The sequence below is a fragment of the Acanthochromis polyacanthus genome, chromosome 16, assembly GCF_021347895.1.
Source record: "Acanthochromis polyacanthus isolate Apoly-LR-REF ecotype Palm Island chromosome 16, KAUST_Apoly_ChrSc, whole genome shotgun sequence".
NCBI lineage: Eukaryota > Metazoa > Chordata > Actinopteri > Pomacentridae > Acanthochromis > Acanthochromis polyacanthus.
The window spans coordinates 38,920,076-38,932,088 of record NC_067128.1 but is presented as its reverse complement, the minus strand read 5'-3'; the positions used below and the strand labels follow the sequence as shown (position 1 = coordinate 38,932,088).

The window sequence follows — 12,013 nt, the reverse complement described above, 5'->3', positions numbered from 1 at the left end:
CATTTACAACTTGTTCAAAGAAGTGAGAAACTGCTATTTTGATTCCCCTGGCTCTGCTTCTGACAATAAATCACATTTTAAAAATGCATATTCATATCAGGGCTGCACAGTGGAGTAGTGGTTAGCACTTTTGCCTTGCAGCAAGAAGATCCCAGTTTGAATCCCGGGGTGGGCCTGGGATCTTCCTACATGGAGTTTCCATGTTCTCCCTGTGCATGCGTGGGTTTTCTCCAGGTACTCCAGCTTCCTCCCACAGTCCAAAAATATGCTGAGGTTAATTGATTACTCTAAATTGTTCGTCTGTATATGTAGCCCTGCGACAGACTGGCGACCTGTCCAGGGTGTCCCCTGCCTTCGCCCGAGTCAGCTGGGATAGGCTCCAGCACCCCCCGCGACCCGAGTGAGGATAAAGCGGTGTATAGAGAATGGAGGGATATTCATATCATTCATCTTGATTCAATGAACCATTCTGGACTCATGGCTGCTGCTTGGTGCTGGATTTCTTTACTCTGAGGGGCTACAAGACAAAGTTTCCCAGTTATGTGGCCTGGCATCATATTTTTATTTAAATGATATAATATTATGAGATATGCCACAAGGCAACACAATTCACTGACTTCATAATTAATTTGAACGGTGGTTTGAAAGCAAAGCTCAACATCTTGTTGTACCGTTTCATTGTCCTCATTTGTCGTTTCAAACCACGAGCTCGTTTTAGTGAAAAAGTCCACAGTGACAGCACATTTGGCTGCATGTGTTTCCAGAGCGTTCCTCTTTTTAATTCTTGCTTTCTTCGCGCCACTCTTGTTCATTCTGTTTTCGATCTTTCAAACACCTCTGACTGTGGAGAAGTTTTTTCCACTTAGATGCTGTTCTGACACAGAGCCAGCAGATGTCACTCTTCTGTCAAAGTGGTTCACTGCTTCATGAAGCTTCCATCTCACTTTCACTAAAGAAGTCACCATTGCCTAGACACGTGTGTAAATGCACATAGAGAACTGATGGTTTTTGCTGCTACGTGTGATGCTGCAGGTGTTTATTAAAGTCAGAGGAAATAGTCTGATAACCAGCAGGTGTGGGCAGAAAACAGGACTGAATGAGGTGTAAGAATGTTTCTGCAAAATCCCAGAATTACATTCAGTGCAAACTGAGCATTATTGTTTCAAACATGAATCTAACACGTGTCAGATTTGAGGCACATTAGTATCTGGACTTTGGCAGACATTAAAGGGAAACTTTAATGAGATTTGCTTTCTAGCGTCCTGAGATTTGGATACAGACCACAACAAAGAGCGATCGCCAGGTAATGTTGAGGTTTTCGTTCACTTCTCATCTCTAGTATGTTGTGGGACACTCATTGAGACTATCCGAGCCGGTCAGTGTGGGGAAAAAAGCACGTTAGGGCGGACTTTGATGCGGGGGGGGGCAAGTTGCCCCATACTTTTCGCTAGCTGAGCTGCTAAGTTGCCTGCCTGGCTAAATACTGGAGCTGTGTCAAAAATTCATTTCTCCATCACTCACATGTATGAAATGATATATGAAAACAGACCCCAGGTTGAAAAAAACGAAGTTCCCCTTTAAGTCGATGTGTTATGTACTAGGTACCTGTTGGGGGCGCTGCGACCCCTAGACACAACCTGATCTACTCTGCCTGGGTGTCCTGGGTGATGGAGTGTGATGTTGAAAGAGCCGAAACAGTCCAGGAAGCATCACTGACGATGTGTTCAGGTTCATCAACTGTGTGTTGTATCTACTTCAGATGCGCTGCTTTGGATAAAAGCGTCTGATAAATGAAACTGTTGAATTGCAGTGAACAGCATACGACACAAGGGAGAACCAAAACAGGCAACAATGCATAATAGTTGGTTATGTTGCACAGCTCAGGTTGGAGCATCTCTAATGACTGACCACACACACACTGAGGATTTCAAATCTGCACTTTTCATTCTGGAACAATCTACAAGACCGAAACACTTAAACTGCTCCTCCTATTGTAACCAAATCTAACTTTTCTGCCTGGAACACATCCAGGGACTGAATGCATCCTGTAATCTAGGACAAGGATGCAGCATAAGCAGGGATTAATCAGAATAGAACAGAATAGCTACTTTATTGTCAACCACAACAGACACTAGTTGGTGCACATTATGACTGAATTTCAGATACAATCTGTTAATGTTAGTGTATTTACTCCAAGTAAACACTCAACCAGCAGTATGTTCAAATGCTGTGCAGTTTTAAGATGGAGTCCAGGTGTTTGTGAGAAACCAGTGGTTTGAAAGCACATTTTTTAAACTAATTTAGTTTGGAACCATAACACATGCTCTCCAAAAATAAGTATAAAAGGAAGGGTGCATTATGTTACACTTTAAAACAAACAGAGTTCTGTTGTGTTCCTTTGTTTTTTATTTGAGGATCTCTCTTTTTGCAGTTGATCAGATCAACCATGTGGTCCCAGTGTGAAGGAAAAAAACTTCCTGTTGTTGGGAAGTTTTAAAAACCTTCTGGTTGGGTTGAGGGTAGAGAGGAAGGAGAGAACATGAAGACTTTGGAGGTCGCTGAGGCCGACAACAGCAGATCAGAAACATGCAGCTCCAGATCCAGAGAAACCTGCAGAGGACAAAACACAAAGTCAGTGACATACAAAGGTGGCGTCTAACTGTTTGAAGACATAAAGAGGAGAGGAGAGAGGAGAGAGGAATACATCATGTGAAATCCTCCAGCAGCCTGGGTTGGAAAATGAACATTTTGAGAAAAAACTGAGTGTAACAATGAGCTAAATGCAGTTAAAGCTGTCATTCACAGCATCTGCATGGATATTTAAGTCACCTGTTGTAATGACTCTGTCTGTACTAAGACTAAATTAGTGAAGAACTCTGAAAATTCAGATAGAAATTCTGAGGGAGAGGCAGGTGGGAGATGAACAACTAACAGAACTTAGAGACATTACAAAGGTGAACTGCAGAGATGGTGCATTTTAGTGTTCAAAGTCACCTTTTCATTTGGTTATTGATCTGATCTTTCATAAGATCGGGGGTCTTGGAGAGATGGCTCTAAAGACAGCAAAAAGAGAGAAAACTTTAATTGACTCAGACAAATAATTACATCTGAGCTAAATGACTTCACATATTCATATTAACATTAAGTTTCTAATTAGCCAGTTTATTTGATAAACTTACCTTGTGTTAATTGCATGGTCTCACGAGTCATGCACTGGTCCTGGATCTGCCTCCCGTCATCTCTGGTCCATCCTGTCTGAATCTGCTTGATGTCGTTGAAGCACCAATTCTTTAAAAAAAAGAGAGAGAGATACAGATGTATTTTTCAATTGATTCTGACATCACTACATTTTGTCAGACTGTGATGTGCTACATACTAAATCCCTGCAGTGTCTGTTGGCTCATTCTTTCTTTTCACATTTAAATTACCAGTGCATCCGGTAAAATCTCAATAAAGTTTCTTCTCCTCACAGAGGGCGGTCGTCGTCTCTGGCTTCATCTCTGTTGGGGCTCGGTCACTCGTCTTCAAATCGTCTTTGGGGTCGTCCTTGTCTTGGTCTTGGGTCCCGAGATCATCAGTCTGAAAGAAATCAAAAAGAAAAACGCGGCAGAATCTTGTCGACGTGTGTTATTGTTGAGATTTCAAAAATATTAGATATATGAATGCAAAGTCAAAATCCAAAACTCACCGTTTCATGCAGCAGCATTCACAGGGATCCTTACGTACCTCTCCTGGAAACTTCCCTCTGGCAGCGAGACTTTCACCCTCACACTACACTTACTATCTTAAATAACACATTTAACCACCCCTTTTAATCCCAGTGTGACTCTCCTGAACTGTGATCTTGTCACTGTGGACTCCACTGTGGGTCCAGGGTGGGATACAGACGCACATGTTGCTTTTCTGTGACATGCCGTCTGCATCCTGTTCACCTTCTGACAGAGCGGAGCTTCACTGTGAGGGGGGGCACCACAGGAGGTTTCCCACAATGCCCCCCAGATCCGCCCACACCTCTGACGGGCACCCTGACAAGAGTCCCACCGACAAGAACCGAGCTCAGACAGAATCACACAAAATACAGTCGAAGAAAATTCATCCAAATAAAGTTGGAATAGATCTGATCAGACATAATCACAAGAGATTCATTCAAATAAAAATTGACCAGATCACATCCAGAAAATCACACGTAGCTAAAATGTTTAAAACAAAACGGGGTAAATTTAATGAAATGAAAGGTTTGTGAACCTTCTTACCTGGAGGTTGGCTGGCAGGAAGTCCAGCAGCCCTCTTAGGTAAGGCAGGAGGCATCTGAGGAGAGAAACTCACACACTGGTTAGAAAAAAATGCTAAGAGAGGACCTCCTGCATGTTTGTCAGCATTCTGTATGTTTGTCAGGAGGTCCCTCAACAGAAAAACTTGGAGGGGAAGAAGAGTCCTCCGATATCCTGCAACTCCAAGGGAGGGGAGAAAAAGAAGGGTGAGAGGGGGAGGAGGGGGAGTAGATAGGAGAGAGGGGGGAAGGGAGAAAAAGAAGAGTTTTTTTTGTTTTGTTTTTTAGAAAAAGAAGAGTTTTTTGAGAAAAAGAAGAGTTTTTTTTAGAAAAAGAAGAGGGTTTTTTGTTTTTTTTTTTTTAGAAAAAGAAGAGTGAGAAGATCAGGAGGAGGAGGAGGGGTTAGGAGAGAGAGGCCGAGGAATGGGAGAAGAAGAGCGAGAGGGAGAGGAGGGACGAACGAGTGGGAGAAGAATGGGAGAAAAAAAAGAATCGGAGGAGGAGAAGGAGGGGTTAGGAGAGAGAGGCCGAGGAATGGGAGAAGAAGAGCGAGAGGGGGAGGAGGGACGAACGAGTGGGAGAAGAATGGGAGAATAGAAAGACTCAGAGGAGGAGAAGGAAGAGGAGGAGGAGGGGTCAGGAGAGACAGGCCGAGGAATGGGAGAAGAAGAGCGAGAGGGAGAGGAGGGACGAACGAGTGGGAGAAGAATGGGAGAAAAAAAAGAATCGGAGGAGGAGAAGGAGGACGAGGAGTCCTCAGGGAGGGACAGGTGAAGAGGAAAGGAAGGAGAGATGGGGGGAGGAGAAGGAGGAGGAGAGATGGAGTGAGGGAGGGCAGAAAAAGCAGAGCAAGAGGGGGAGGAGGGGACAGGGTGGGAAGAGGAAAAGATGCAGGGAAAAAGAATAGAGGAGAGAGGAGAGAGGGGGGAAGAAGAGCGAGGACGCTTGGAGGGAGGGGGGAGGAGGAAGAGGGGGAGGAAGAGGAGAGAGGAGAGGGGGAGGGAGACAAGCGAGGACGCTTGGAGGGAGGGGGGGAGGAGGAGGGAGCGCATGGTGGAGGTGAGGGTGTGCTGTACCTTGGAGAGTCGCTGGGGTCCGACGTCCGCTGGAAACAGAAACAAAAACAACATTTCAACACAGACTCAGGAAACTGGAGCAAAGAGGTGAAGCTGCTCAAAGAGGGACGCTCAGGAGAACCTCAGAGGAACTCAGAGGAGAACATGTTGCTGCACCCCGAGTCTCTGATCGACTCCAGCTTCAGGGTTTCAGGAAGATGCTTCACATTTCTGCTCAGAGACTAATCCAGAAAGAAAACTTCTCAACTAAAATCCTCACTTTGTTTATCTTTAGTCAGCAGAGACTAAAAACTCACACAGCTCTGCAACGTCACAAACCAGCTCTCATGAATGCTCCTCGTTTTACTTCTCCATCATTTCACTTATTTTAACTCCAAATTCCATAAATACCATGCATCAAAATGCAAAACACTAAATCTGTTTTACAAAAATGATCTTTTAACAATAATAATACAGTAAACAACTGTGAATATAGATTAAAATATCTGTAAAGTATTTAAATTATAATAATATTAAAGTAGAACCAACATAATAATTATTGTATTACAGATTATATTTTCTGAAATACTACTACTACTACATAATAATAATAATAATAATAATAATAATAATAATGTTTGACAAAATAAATACAGATATTTGCTGTTCTTTTTCACTTGGACAATACACTATTCCACTATTTTTAACAATAATAATACAGTAAACCACTGTGAATATGGGTTAAAAAATAATGGAAACCACAGGAAACATCTGTGATGTATTTAAATAAAAATTATATTAAAATAACCGAAATAATAATCAACTCTGGCTTCCTCCCACAGTCCAAAAATATGCTGAGGTTAATTGATTACTCTAAATTGCCAGTGTCATCAGAGTATTTCTGAATGTGGCAGGACTCAGTGCTGTATTTGAAGTCAGATGTACACAGAATGAATGGAGCCAGGACTGTTCCTTGTGCAGCCCCAGTACTACTCATTTCATATTGTTTGTCTGTATATGTAGCCCTGCGACAGACTGGCGACCTGTCCAGGGTGTCCCCTGCCTTCCCTCGAGTCAGCTGAGATCGGCTCCAGCACCCCCCGCGACCCGAGTGAGGATAAAGCGGTGTATAGAGAATTTTTAAGTAACCTCAGCATATTTTTGGACTGTGGGAGGAAGCCGGAGTGCCCGGAGAAAACCCACGCATGCACAGGGAGAACATGCAAACTACCATTAGCATTTACTATTTGATTTCCATCCCCAATGTACACATTTTTTTCTTGTAGCTAACAGCAAATATTTGTAAATTAACTATATTTTGCCGATTTAAATACAGTGAAAATAACATACATTTAGTGCCAATTGTTGTGAAATAATAATAACAATGATTAGTGTTTATAAAAATACATATTTTTGATGTGGATATTACACGTGCACGTTCTGACGTCGGGACGTTTCCCCTCGCGACGCTTCTTCAAATACTTCCATCGTCATGGTTACCAAAGATACACATTTCTTAGTGTTTTATGAAATATGGGCCAGTCGCCATATTGCTTTTTAATTTCTGAAACCAAATTATACAGAACCGGGTATCTTCTTGCTGCAAGGCGAAAGTGCCAACCACTACTCCAATGTGCAGCCACATTGTGAAATAACAAATATCAATTTATAAAATGCAGATTTTTGACGTTTTTCATAGTGAACATGTAAATTATTCATTTTACTGGTCTCGGCACATTTAAATCAATATCCACATCATGATAAACTGAACGTTTGATCGGAAACCTTAAAAAGAGGCTCCGAGGACCTTCAATGCTTCACACACAACTGATCATATTTGGAACATTTTATGAGAAATGGACCAGCAGCCATTTTCCACCGAACTTTCCATGTTAAACTAGAAACGCACTCGGAGAGCGCAGACCTTCGCCAGGCCATCTGTTTGTCTGTCTGTCTGTTTGTCTGTTTGTCTGTTAACATAACTCGAAAAGTCATGGACGGATTTTCACCATTTTTTACAGAATGCCCGGAAGCCCAAAGTAACAATCTATTAGATTTTGGAGGTGATCCGGATCACCGTCTGGATCCAGGATTTTTTTTTGAAGGACTGTACAATTTTGAGAGATGCCATCTCTCAAAATTGTACAGACGGTGATCCGGATCACCTCCAAAAACTAATCGATTGTTACTTTTGGCCTTCCGGGCATTCTGTAAAACTCTGGTGAAAAATCCCTCCATGACTTTTTGAGTTATGCTGTTAATTATCAGACAAACAGACAAACTCCGATGATTACATAACCTCCTGGCGGAGGTAACAAAATAACAGTTTTATCTACACATTCTCCTGTACGGTTATACAGCAAAACACAGTGTTCAGAGAAGATCAGCTGATGAGAAAAGCATGAAAATAATTTTCTTACCTTCATGTTGACAGTCCAAATGCAAAATGGAAAGTTCGAACGTCAACAGGCCTTTTGTAGGTGCGCGTCACCTTCTGTTGCCATGATTTAAAAGATGCACTGTGCTTGACCAGTTCTGATCTGCAGCTAAAACAATCGTCCATGTTGTCCATTTCTGTTTCGCTTTTCCACGTATGCGCACGAGTTTCCATCGCCTGTCAGAGATGTGTGGAGCCTCAAAGCTACCTGAACCTTTTCTGACAAGATCCGCCTCTGATTGAAGCATCTTAGTGAGAACAAGATCCTGAAAAGCAAATTATTGCACTAAAATCATCTTATAGTCCTTCTAATAACACAGTTCAAGCAGTCCTGCGTAATTTTGTGCTTAATGGCCGCTTACCTTAATGAAATTCTCCTGGCAGCTCTGATGGATCTCGGGATTCATCCACAGAAGATTAAATACAAATAAATAAACCCTATAAACCCAGAATCATTGTGGAACAGAGACTGAATATCAGGGCCAGAGTGGGATTCATGCTCAGCCCTGGAGTTTCAGGCCCACTTTAGATCACGACCTATTAATGTGGGAATATTTATTTACTTTGATTTTCTTTATTTGCATGATTATTTGGTGTGTGGTTTCCTTATATTTTGTTGTGAAATTATTTGTTTGATTTCTGTGTTGGTTTGCCAAATTGCATGCCTTGTGTTGCTTTTCTTTGTATATTTCTTTTTTTTTCTGGATGGGTTCAGGTCACGCCCACTGCCTGCCTGTGTGTGCCGGGAACAGAGACTGTGAACATTGGTTGAGCGCACCTGGTGCCAATCAGTTTGATTACGCAGGACAGAATCTGGGGCAATGACAGCAAACAAAAGAGATAATCAACAGCAGAGAGGGGGAGCCGCACGGCGAGCGGCGGAGAGGCAGCGGTGAACGGCAGCACGACAGGCAACAGGGCAGAAGCGACGCTGAATGGCGGTGTGTAACGAGCAACATGGCAGACTACTAGGCTGAACAAGGGCGCACAGCACCGGCACCAAGCCAGGACGAACAGAGAGAGAGAGAGAGAGAGAGAGAGAGAGCATGGAAATAGTTCAACATCTACAGGATGAGGAGACCGCAGCGCTTCAGGAGAAACCAGCCGGAGGTTCTGGAAGACATTTCTCCAGCTGGTTTGTCCTGAAGCTTAGACCATGTTCGAGTAATTTTGGAGAATGCTTTGTAATTTTAGATCAGTTTCATGTCATTTTGGACAATTTCTTGACATCTTACGCACGGGAGCCACGAAGTGGGGCCAGTTTTGGAACGCACGGCGGTGCTCAACGAGTGTTTGCGCCATACTGGGCGGCTTAGATATAGCCGCTCAGACCCGGTGAGTCACCACACACGGGAGGGATACGCGTGGGTCCTTTACTGCTTTCCCCCACTGGCAGATCCTCTCTTTGTCCCAGGCTCCAGAGCCTGTGTAATCGCGAGGAGCAGCGCCGTGGCCCCGGAGGACTGGAGAAGCTCCCCTGACCCCCCCCCCCCCCACCAAAGAAGAGGCCCCGCGTGACGAGTCCAGTGGTCACCAATTCCTTAGTGACTTTAAGAACTTTTAGTCTGCTAAATTTTTATTGTTAACACTTATTTGTAGACAAATTTACTGGAACGGAGTAAATTTTGTTTTATCCTCTGCTCACCTCTGGGTTAAGAACCTCTTTTAATCGGGTCCTCGTCCCTTACAAGGTGGCGTTGTCAGCTTTAATTGCTTCTTAATCCAAATTACCCAATTTAAATTTTATTTTAAAAGTTTTAATCTGAATCATACACCCCACTCGGCCTGACATTAATATTAAAATCATGTAACTACATGTCAAGTCTACAATAGCACACTTTTCTGTAAAGCCCTGTAATTCAGTGTATTTTTCTAAAATACTTCCAATTCAGTGCAAGTAAGGGTTGCTTCACAATGTGGATTTATTTCAACATAAGTGCACATCTCCAACATTATTTTTTTACAACACATACTTGTCAACAATATCAGAATCTCTATTCTGTTCAAATAAGTGTTCACAGATATTCAAACCTTAAAATTAATTAAAAGAAAAAATATAAACATTTCATTTTAAAGAAATAAAATAAAATAAGTGTTGCAGTTTCTAATAACGCTATCGTCCATTTTTCCTCTGCAAGGAAACCGTTCCATCGCAACTTAAATTTCACAGAACATCAGTTAAAGGGCAAATCTCCAACACTACTCTTTACAACATCAGCATGTATGTATGTACATCCTGTGACTGAGGGCGAGCAAATTATCAAAACTATCAACCGACTCATCTTCATCTGTCTCATCCCTAACTTGTGGTTCAGGGTTCTGCTGCTGTGATCAGTCCTTGAGGAGACTCTCCTCCATAGACATAATAAAGAGGAGACGCTGCAGAGGTGTCTCTAACCAATCAAGAAATCACATCACAACTGTGATATCTGATAGGCTGCAACTCAACTGGGAAGCATCATCAATCGGCATAAATTTACCCATGATAAAAGGCTCAACTGGAGGGGACAATGGTTTTGCACATTTCTGCCGGATGCATATTTTGGACCATATGTTTTGGATATGTCATTACTCTGCATTCATTTTACTTCCAGCTGTCTCCAGAACTCTCTGTAGCAGATTAGATTCCTCTGAGGCAACTTTAATTCCCTTTCTGATTTTTGCAACTAATTACTTTGATCATTTTGCTTTTAACCTTTTCCAGAAAAGTGTGACAAACCCCTCCTCCTTGCGCTCAACTTCTTAAAAAAGAAAACTGTAAAGGACTCTCCATAAGCTTTGCATTTAAACAAACTGGCCTGACTGACCGTTTGAACCAGCGAGAAATGCACTGATACCACTTTTTCGGATCAAGTACAAATCCTTTTACAGGTCTATTTGCTTTCTGTGCAGGGCCGGCCCTCGGACTTTGGTGGCCCTAAGCAAGATTTTTTTGTGGTCCCAAAACATGCACAGGGCAACTACCAAATCACGTGCACAGCTTGTAATTGGGTTAAAATACACATGCACATGATTAGCAGCAGATATTCAGCCCACTCCTGAACTTCCTTTTTGGAGCCATGATGCCATCTCGAGTGCTACTGCTTTTCCATCTGTGGCTTCTCCAGACCAGTGTAATCGCTCAAGTTTGAAACGGTGCCGTGGTGTCACAGTAGCCTAATTTACGCACGAAGCATGGAGTCACCAACTGACTGCTGGTTTATTTTTTCTTTCCTGTATTTTTCCCATATAGTTTTCTAATAAGCCAGTTTAAATTGATATGTTACCATGATGATTTATGTTTTATTGGAATAAAGACAGGCATGGGCGTAACCACCATCTCAGAAGTGAGGGGGACAAATTTTTCAGAGCGATTTATGATTCTCTTACATTTAATTGCACCGTCCTTAGTGGCTAAAGAACCACATAATCCCTAACAGCCACAGTACAATACCAGGGGACCAACTAGACTAGTTCTTTAAACTATAAAGTATAAAATTTTAAACTATAAAATCTAAAGTTTTAGTGGCCAAACTCTAGTTGAGTTGACAACAATGTCCCTTCAACATCTACTGGACGAGTAGCCAAAGGTGCCTAACACTGAACATGAAATGATCAGTACTGCCTGGTTTCTCCCTGCAATAGATATCTTATTTTCAGGAAGTTATAATCTCTCCTTACCTGTAAAGACCCGACATCCTTGTCCCTGCTGCTGGCCTCTGATCCATCTCCTCCCTGACTCTGCTCTTTCTGTTATGGCAATAAACATAAAAAATGTGGTAAGAAAAATTCTGAAATAGCATAAGGAAGAGTAAAAATTGCAGTAGAATTTAACCTCAAAATCACTTTAACCCATAGATACATATTTTTTTTCTCAGCCACTTATATATTTGTTTCACCTCTGCAGACCCTGCATGGTCAACATTACTGCTGGCCGCCGCCTCTGGTCCATCTCCTGCCTGACTCTGCTCTTTGTTATGGAAATAATCATTAAAAAATCTGAAAATCAAAATTCTGAGATAGAATTAGAAAGAGAAGGAGTAAAAAATAGTTGTAAATTTATACCATAGATAGCCTATTCTTTTTTCTCCTCCCTGACTCTCCTCTTTTGGGACCAAAAGACTTAAATACATGGAGAGCAATTGTGAGCACATCTTCTGCCCAGAAATGAAAGAGGACTGGGTTTATTCCAAGAATAAACTCATTAGCAAGTAATGTAACAGAGGCAACCACATTTGAATTATTGTTAACTAACTTAACATATTGATATAT

General features: G+C 42.1%; 1 protein-coding gene and 1 long non-coding RNA gene across 6 annotated transcripts in view; both read right to left on the bottom strand.

The window, feature by feature from the left end:
- LOC127530337 (lymphokine-activated killer T-cell-originated protein kinase homolog) overlaps nucleotides 1-12,013 on the bottom strand; it is a 349,629-nt gene that overhangs the window by 28,192 nt on the left and 309,424 nt on the right. The window lies entirely within an intron of this gene.
- On the bottom strand, nucleotides 1,926-4,690 carry LOC127530346 (uncharacterized). The gene is made up of 4 exons (XR_007936918.1): nucleotides 3,429-4,690; nucleotides 3,180-3,288; nucleotides 2,995-3,053; nucleotides 1,926-2,610 (listed from the first exon to the last, which is right to left on the bottom strand). It is a non-coding gene; the product is annotated as an uncharacterized LOC127530346 (long non-coding RNA).